Source organism: Capra hircus, unplaced genomic scaffold, assembly GCF_001704415.2.
Source record: "Capra hircus breed San Clemente unplaced genomic scaffold, ASM170441v1, whole genome shotgun sequence".
In the NCBI taxonomy this organism is placed as follows: Eukaryota; Metazoa; Chordata; class Mammalia; order Artiodactyla; family Bovidae; genus Capra; species Capra hircus.
The window spans coordinates 124,464-132,998 of record NW_017189985.1 but is presented as its reverse complement, the minus strand read 5'-3'; the positions used below and the strand labels follow the sequence as shown (position 1 = coordinate 132,998).

The 8,535-nt window shown below is 41.6% G+C and overlaps 1 pseudogene; it reads left to right on the top strand.

Annotated features, from left to right (window-relative positions):
• Window positions 1-6,538: 6,538 nt before the first annotated feature.
• Window positions 6,539-8,225, top strand: LOC108634765 (annotated as a pseudogene).
• Window positions 8,226-8,535: the final 310 nt, after the last annotated feature.

The window sequence follows — 8,535 nt, the reverse complement described above, 5'->3', positions numbered from 1 at the left end:
CCACACACATATGGACACCTTATCTTTGACAAAGCAGGCAAGAATATACAATGGAGTAAAGACAATCCCTTTAGCAAGTGGTGCTGGGAAAACTGGTCAACCACTTGTAAAAGAATGAAACTAGATCACTTTCTAACACTGCACACAAAAATAAACTCAAAATGGATTAAAGATCTAAATGTAAGACCAGAAACTATAAAACTCCTAGAGGAGAATGTAGACAAAACACTCTCTGACATAAATCACATCAGGATCCTCTATGATCCACCTCCCAGAATTCTGGAAATAAAAGCAAAAATAAACAAATGGGATCGAATTAAAATTAAATCTTCTGCACAACAAAGGGAAATATAAGCAAGGTGAAAAGACAGCCTTCTGAATGGGAGAAAATAATAGCAAATGAAGCAACTGACAAACAACTAATCTCAAAAATATACAAGCAACTTATGCAGCTCAATTCCAGAAAAATAAATGACCCAATCAAAAAATGGGCCAAAGAACTAAATATATATTTCTCCAAAGAAGACATACGGATGGCTAACAAACACATGAAAAGATTCTCAACATCACTCATTATTAGAGAAATGCAAATCAGAACCACAATGAGGTACCACTTCACACCAGTCAGAATGGCTGCGATCCAAAAATCTGCAAGCAATAAATGCTGGAGAGGGTGTGGAGAAAAGGGAACCGTCCTACACTGTTGGTGGGAATGCAAACTAGTACAGCCACTATGGAGAACAGTGTGGAGATTCCTTTAAAAATTGCAAATAGTACCACCTTATGACCCAGCAATCCCACTTCTGGGCATACACACAGAGGAAACCAGAATTGAAAGAGACACATGTACCCCAATGTTCATCACAGCACTGTTTATCATAGCCAGGACATGGAAACAATCTAGATGTCCATCAGCAGATGAATGGATAAGAAAGCTGTGGTACATATACACAATGGAGTATTACTCAGCCATTAATAAGAATTCATTTGAATCAGTTCTGATGAGATGGATGAAACTGGAGCCGATTATACAGAGTGAAGTAAGCCAGAAAGAAAAACACCAATACAGTTTACTAACACATATATATGGAATTTAGGAAGTTGGCAATGACGACCCTGTATGCAAGACAGGAAAAAAGACACAGATGTGTATACCAGACTTTTGGACTCAGAGGGAGAGGGAGAGGGTTGGATGATTTGGGAGAATGGCATTCTAACATGTATACTATCACGTAAGAATTGAATCGCCAGCCTATGTCTGACGCAGGATACAGCATGCTTGGGGCTGGTGCATGGGGATGACCCAGAGAGATGTTATGGGAAGGGAGGTGAGAGGGGATTCATGTTTGGGAATGCCTGTAAGAATTAAAGATTTGAAAATTAAAAAAAATTTAAAAAAAGAGTAAAAATAAAACAAACAAAAAAACAATATTAAAGAAATGAAGAAAAAAAATCCATAAGAATTATTTGAAAACAACAACAACCACAAAAAGATTATATACATCCCTTGAATTAAAAATAGGGTCTTTTTTTAAGTAATAATAGATTATAAAAATTAAAAAAATAAAGAAGAAATAGAGGACTTTAAAATCTTAAAAATAAGAAAAAGAATAGAAGAAAAAACTATCACACAACAACATCAACAACAACAACAAAAAGGAATGATCATAAAAATAGTAAAGATATATCTGGCCCTTTCTCTGGTGTTGTGGGCAGTGTGGGGTCACTTCCAAGGCGGTACCCTCTGTCTAACTTTTTCTGTTTGCTGGTCTCTTCAGTGTCTGATTTCCACCCTGACACAGTTGGTGGGGAGGTGGGTAGTGGACACTATTATTTGTTTAGGCTCACTTGTTTAGTCATGCTGTTGGGAGAGAGGGATGCTGCAAACAAATAACACTGGTGTGTGCTCACAGTATCTCAGCCCTGCTGGGCCTGCCCCTGCTTATGGCACACATCACTCAGGCTCTACATTGCTCCACTGGGAACCGTCTGAATCTGGCCCTAGGATGCATGCACCTCCCCAGTCTGAGCCGCTCAGGCTCGGGGCTCAGGTAGCCCTCCGAGGCGCAGATTCGGTTGGGCCTCCCAGGTCCGAGTAGCACAGGTATTTGGCGAGTACAGTCGTTGTGACTTATCACCTTTCCCATTTCTGCTGCTCAGTTTTCTCAGTATACCCCTGGTGTCCCTTCTCAGGCAGATGATGACTGTCCAGAACCTCCAGAAGTCTTAGTTAGCAAAGAAGTCTGCTTGCATTTTGGTAGGTACACTCTCTTGGGCTGTGATTGCCTCCTTCCAGCCCTTATGGCTCTGGCTGTCTGTCACCAGAGGTGGATGGTCTGCAGCCGGTTATTTCTGTTCCATCCTTTGTTCTGTGCGCGGTCCTGGCAGTCTCTTATGTTCGTGCTTTTCGGGTGGTAGCTATCCCACAATCTGGTTTGCTAGCCCAAGTTAGTTTGCTCTGGTTACACACAGGGCATTCTGGCCTGATTCTTAAAAGCCCTGCAGCCCACGCCTCCCTTGCCTCCCTACCCAGCCCCCACTTACTAGTGGCAGATGCAGGTGTCTGCGCTGCTTCTCTGATGGGGGAGTTACTGTTGGGCTTGTATCTGTTGGTTTTCATTATTTATTTATTTTTCCTTCCTGTTATGTTGCCCTCTGTGCTTCCAATGCTTGCCACAGACTCAGCAGTGAGAGTGTTTCCTGGTGTTTGGAAACCTCTCTTCTTAAGATTCCCTTCCTGGAATGGGACTTCCTTCCCAGCACAGAGCGCCCTCCCTACCTCCTTTATCTCTTTTTTTGTCTTTTATATTTTTCCTACCTATTTTTTGAAGACAATGATCTGCTTTTTTGGATTCCTGATGTCCTCTGCCAGCATTCAGAAGTTGTTTTGTGGAATTTCCTCAGCATTGAAATGTTCTTTTGATGAATTTGTGAGGGAGAAAGTGGTCTCCCCATCCTATTCCTCTGCCATCTTAGGACTGCCTCTAGGATGGGTTTTAAAAGGCTTGGAATCTGCTGATCCAGCCTCACTGAGAAAAGGCTTTTGGAGAGTCAAGTAGGAGTTCCATAGACACAGGACACAGGAAGTGGTGCTGGTATTTCCAGAGAAATCTCTCTGGGAAGTGGAGAAAAAGACACTCAGCTTCACTCACCACTTGGGCTCAGAGTGGGAAATGTTTAGCTGCACTGTGTCAACTGGACTTCAGGAGCTAGTGAGCCATGGGGTTTGGAATTCTTCATTTTGTTCTTGGCAGCCATGCATCTGCAAAATTTCTATCTAAAGGACTAGAGAGTAACCAGGCATTAAGGGCCATTCAGTCTCTGCCATTAGCAGTGTGAAACAGCCTCGGGCAGCTGCAAATGATCACAGCTGTGTTCCAATAAAACTTTATTTGTGTCACTGAAATTTATATCTCATATAATTTTTCCATGTCACAAAACATTCCTTTGTTTCCCCCCAAATTAAAAACAAAAAAAAAAGTAAAAATATTGAACGTATTTTTAAAAGTTAAAAAAACTAAAACATAAAAATCATTCTTAGCTTGCTGTTTGGTAGGGAAAAAAAAAAAAAAAAAAAAAAAACAGGAGGCAAGCCATTTTGTCAATCCCTGTCCAAACCATTTGCCTGTATAAATCAGCTAGCATCCCATTAGTGACTTGTGACATGAATTTAGAGGCTGGATTTTGCCTGTGAGAAATAGAAATTTTCATTAAATCTAAGATGACATCAGGTGTAAGATACAAAGTTATTCCTTTTTTTTTTTTTTTTGGCCATAGCCTGTGGAATGTGGGATCATAGATCCCTGACCAAAGATTAAGCCCATGACACATGGTGTGGAAGTTAGGAGTCTTAAATACTGGATTACCAAGGAAGTTCCATAGCATTATTTTTCATAACACTATCAAATACATATTTATATGCATATGTATGTGTGTGTGCTTAGTTGCTTCAGTCATGTTCAACTCTTTGCAACCCTATGCACTGTAGCCCACCAGGCTCCTGTCTCCATAGGATTCTTAAGGCAGGAATACTGGAGTGGGTTGCCATGCCCTCTTCCAGAGGGTCTTTGTAACCCAGAGATGGAACCTGTGTCTCTTACATCTTCTACATTGGCCGGAGGGTCCTTTACTGCTAGGGCCACCATTTACACACAGCCAGACAAACTATGATATGCCACTGATGAAATGTGATCTGGTATCAGAAATGGTCAAATGTAAACTTTAGAATGTCCCTTAATGTCAATGAAACGTGTTGATGGCATGGAAGCTATCAACAAATGTATTATATGGAGACAAATTTTGTTACAAATCTTTTATCTCAATGACCACCACTGCCCCCATCAGCATCCAGCTACATACTGGCTGACTTTCTCCCTTGCATGATAGTTTTAAATCATTAAGATTTGGATTTCATAACATGCTTGGAGAAATAGATTCTCAGCCTTTTGGCTAAGATCAAGTGGAAATACTTGCGGAGCCAGGAATTAACGGGTCGAGCGTGTGATACAGATAAATGATTGCATTAATGACACTTGCTGTTTATTTTTGCAGCAGATATGTAGCACTGACAGATGATACATATTATAGAAACAAAAATACAGCAACCCAGTAGCTCTGGAGGTGAACAGGGCATGTGAGTTGGGGGAGGCTGTGATTTCTGACATTATGGTTAGGGAAGCCTGGCAGAAAGACTGTGGACTGAGGCACGTTTGGAGTTGGGTGGTGGTACTTGAGATAGCATCCAAGGCAGGGGGAATGGCAGAAGTCCTGAGGAGACTCCGTCCTCTCTCCTTGGTACCCTTGAGAGATTGCGTTGGGAACCCTTCACCGGCAGATACCAAAATCCATGGATACTCAAGTCCCTTATATAAAATGGTGTAATCTTTGCATGTAACTAAAGGGGATGCTCATGCATACTTAAAATCATCTTCACATTCCTTATAATACCTAATATAATGTTGATGCTATGTAAATAGTTTCAATACAGTGTAAATGCTATATATTTATATATGGTTGCCAGCATGAGGCAGGTTCAAGTTTTGCTATTAGGACTTTCTGGAATATATATATATCTCCATGATCCATGTACAGAGTCTGGTGCCTTCTGGACTCACAGACTGGAGGGAGTGAGGGGTACCCCCAAGGGACAGCTGGAGGATTTTTTGGACATTTTATGTTGTTCAGCATTTCTGATTGAGATTAGAGATCTATAAGCAAAATGGTGCCCAGGAGCTCTCCTTTAGAGTTTAACAGGAACAGTGGGGTCACCATAGGGAAACAAGGCAAAAGTGGGGGCTGGAAAAGTAAATTTAAAACTGTCGTGTCATTTAAATGAATTTGGGATGTTTCCTTATGTATAAAATAAGGGTGTGAATAGTTATCTCAATGTTTTATATGATGATTAAATAAGGTACTAATTTTGTCTTTTGAAAGAAATAGAATCATCACCACTCATCTGCAGAGAATAAGTTCCAAGTACCCCAGCAGACATCTCTAGCCTCATGTATTATCAAACCCTATATACACAACGTTTTTTCTATACAAACATACCTGCGATGCAGTTTATTTTGTAAAAGCACAGTGAGAGATTGGCAACTAACTAATAATAACAGGAAAATGAAAGTGAAGGCTCTCAGTCATGTTCAACTGTTTGCAACCCTATGGACTGCAGTTTACCACCCTCCTCTGTCCATGGGGTTTCCCAGGGAAGCATTCTGAAGTGGGTTCCCATTTCCTTCTCCAGAGGATCTTTCTGACCCAGGGATCAAACCCGGATCTCCCAAATTGTAGGCAGACACTTTTTCATCTGAGCCACCAGGGAAGGTGTGAGAATAACAGAACAATTATAGCAATATACTTTTATAGAGTTTTGTGAATGTAGTCTCTTACGTAAAAAGTATTACTCTACTAATTTAGTGTTTTTTTTTTTCCACCCAAACGAAGCACTTACTATGCTCTGTAGCCATAACTTTTGCAATTTGAGGTTTGACAGCTGAACTAACTCAGATTTATTTTCTCTTCTTCACATTAACCTTAGATCTTAGCAACCTCAGTATACAATTATTACTCTTTTTATATCAAATTGAGAACTATCATCTTTTCACTTTAAGGTAGCACTTAATGGATTCCCTCTGACATATCTAAATGGTCAACAACACTCCACTTATGCTTTGGGACCATTATTGAATAAAATAAGGGTGACTTGATCACAAGCCCTGTGACATCTCAACAGTCATTGTGGTAACCAAGTGACAAATGGGTGGGATGTGTAGGACTAAGGAACGAATTATATCTGGGCAGGAGGATGCAGGATGGTGTGAGATTCCAGTCACAATGCTCAAAATTACATGCAATTTAGAACTTGTGAGTTATTTATTTCTGGACTTTTCCATTTAATATTTTCAGTGAACAACTGAAGGTTAACTGAAACCACAGAGAGTGACACCTGAGATCAGAGGGGATGACCTTGTCCTGTGGTTGCCTTTAGGTAGAAAAAGCACTAGAAGAAGGGGCCACTTGAAGCCAAAAGTACTATAAAATGGCCCATCTCTTCCCATGTGCAGAAGCACAAGCACCATCACAAGCCAAGTAAAAGACCAGAGGGTCCAAATCCAGAGATGAGGATGATGACTATGCTGAGGTCATCTTTGTTGGAGTGGAGCGTGTCAGTGAGGATGCTGAAGCCCTCTTTGTCAGAGTGAGTTCACGTTCAAAGCCAGTTATTTCTAACGTTTTGAACAGAGTGACCAGGGACTCATCTTCCAGAGGAAAGAAGGGCCATGTGAGTCCAGATTCCTCCTGCAGGTAGTAACCTAAAAATCTCAGGAACCCAGCATCAAAGCCACTGATCATCTCACCAGCTTTTCAGTCTGAATGTGAAGGAAGAGACAGTCATGTTATGTTTGAGCCGTCATCTAAACCTGATTATAAATGAGCTCTCTGCCAGCTCTGCTTCACAATTCAGAATTGCTCTGTCTGTGGCCTCATTGTCTATTTGGAGGTGTTCTCTCATTAGGAGGCAAGGATGAAAGTCCTCTTAATTCAAAGCAATGTACCACTTCAGATGTAAATGTTAACAGTGGTATCCCGAAAGACCTAAACTCACCGATGGAATCCCAGGGGGACCAGCCTGCACCATGGCCCCTCCAGGATTCTGTCCTACAAAGAACACAGTTATGACCTTGAAAGACCTCCCGACCTCACTGAGCCATGTTCAAGGTGGGGCCTCATTTTCACAGACTCATGCAAATGACCAGGCATGCTTCAGTCTTACGGATCCAGACAGAACATGTAGTTTGGAAGGGCTGGAGAAAACAGACTTTTGGACTCCAGCATGTCAGAGCAAGACTGTTGATCCCATGAAAGGATATCTGATCATGTTACTTGATGACTTTTACTATGGACAGCATATAATAAATGGGCAGCCAGAAGAGGAGACACACATAGCCTTTAAATGCCTCAGCTGCTTGAGAGTTCTAAATAATGTCAAGGTTATGATCCACGTGAGGGACCATCTGAAGCTTGAGAAGCAGAAGGGTGATAGCTGGGAATGCACTCTAACTGCTAGCAGTGCCATCGCTTGTTTCCCACCCCGCTCCAGCTCAGTGTCACATTGAAAGTGTCCACAGTTCCCAGGAGCCCTCCACGGTCTGTAAAATTTATGAATTGTCCATCAAAACAGATCAGGTTCTCTTACAGCACATGAAGAACAGTATCAAACCTGGTGAAATGCCCTATGTGTGCTGAATTTTCAATTACAGATCTTCTGCATTTGGCAATGTAGAGGCACATTTTAGAATGTGGCATGGAAACATGAACAATTTGCTTTGTCTGTTTTGCCTCAAAATTCTCAAACTGGTGACATCCTTCGTAAATCACTCTTGGAAGCACTGGAACAAGAGGGTCTTTACATGTTCCAAGCACTGGCTACAGTTTCTGAAGCTGAAGGAAAAGACAGAGCACCAAACCAAGTATCATCATTCATTCAAAAAGCCAGAGCAATTGTTCAGGATTGCCTCCTGAAACAGAGGCCACGATCTGAACTTTAGTTCAGCTGGGACTGAGAGAGACAGCATCCATCATTGTGAGGAACTCCCAAGCGCCACCCAGAAAAACTACAAAGATGATTGACTACCAACACAAAGCATTGCAGACGTGTCTCAGCAAGGGATTTGAGTAATAATTATGTTCTACCCAGCTCCAGAAATTCACAAAAGCCCTATTAATGTTCAGCCAGCTTTACATAAAGACCCTGCCTAGCTTTTGTTGTTCATTTGCTCAGTCTTTTCAGACCCCCTGTGACCATATGAACTTCAGCACACCAGACTACCCTGTCAATCACTATCACCTAAAGCTTGCTTAAACTCATTCCATCGGGTTGCTGATGCCATCCAACCATCTCATCCTCTGTCACCACTTCTCCTGTCTTCAGTATTTCCCCAGCATCAAGTTGTTGTTGTTGTTGTTCTTGTTGTTTTCCCCCAATGGGTTGACTCTTCCTATCAGGTGGCCAAAATATTGGAGCTTCAGCATCAG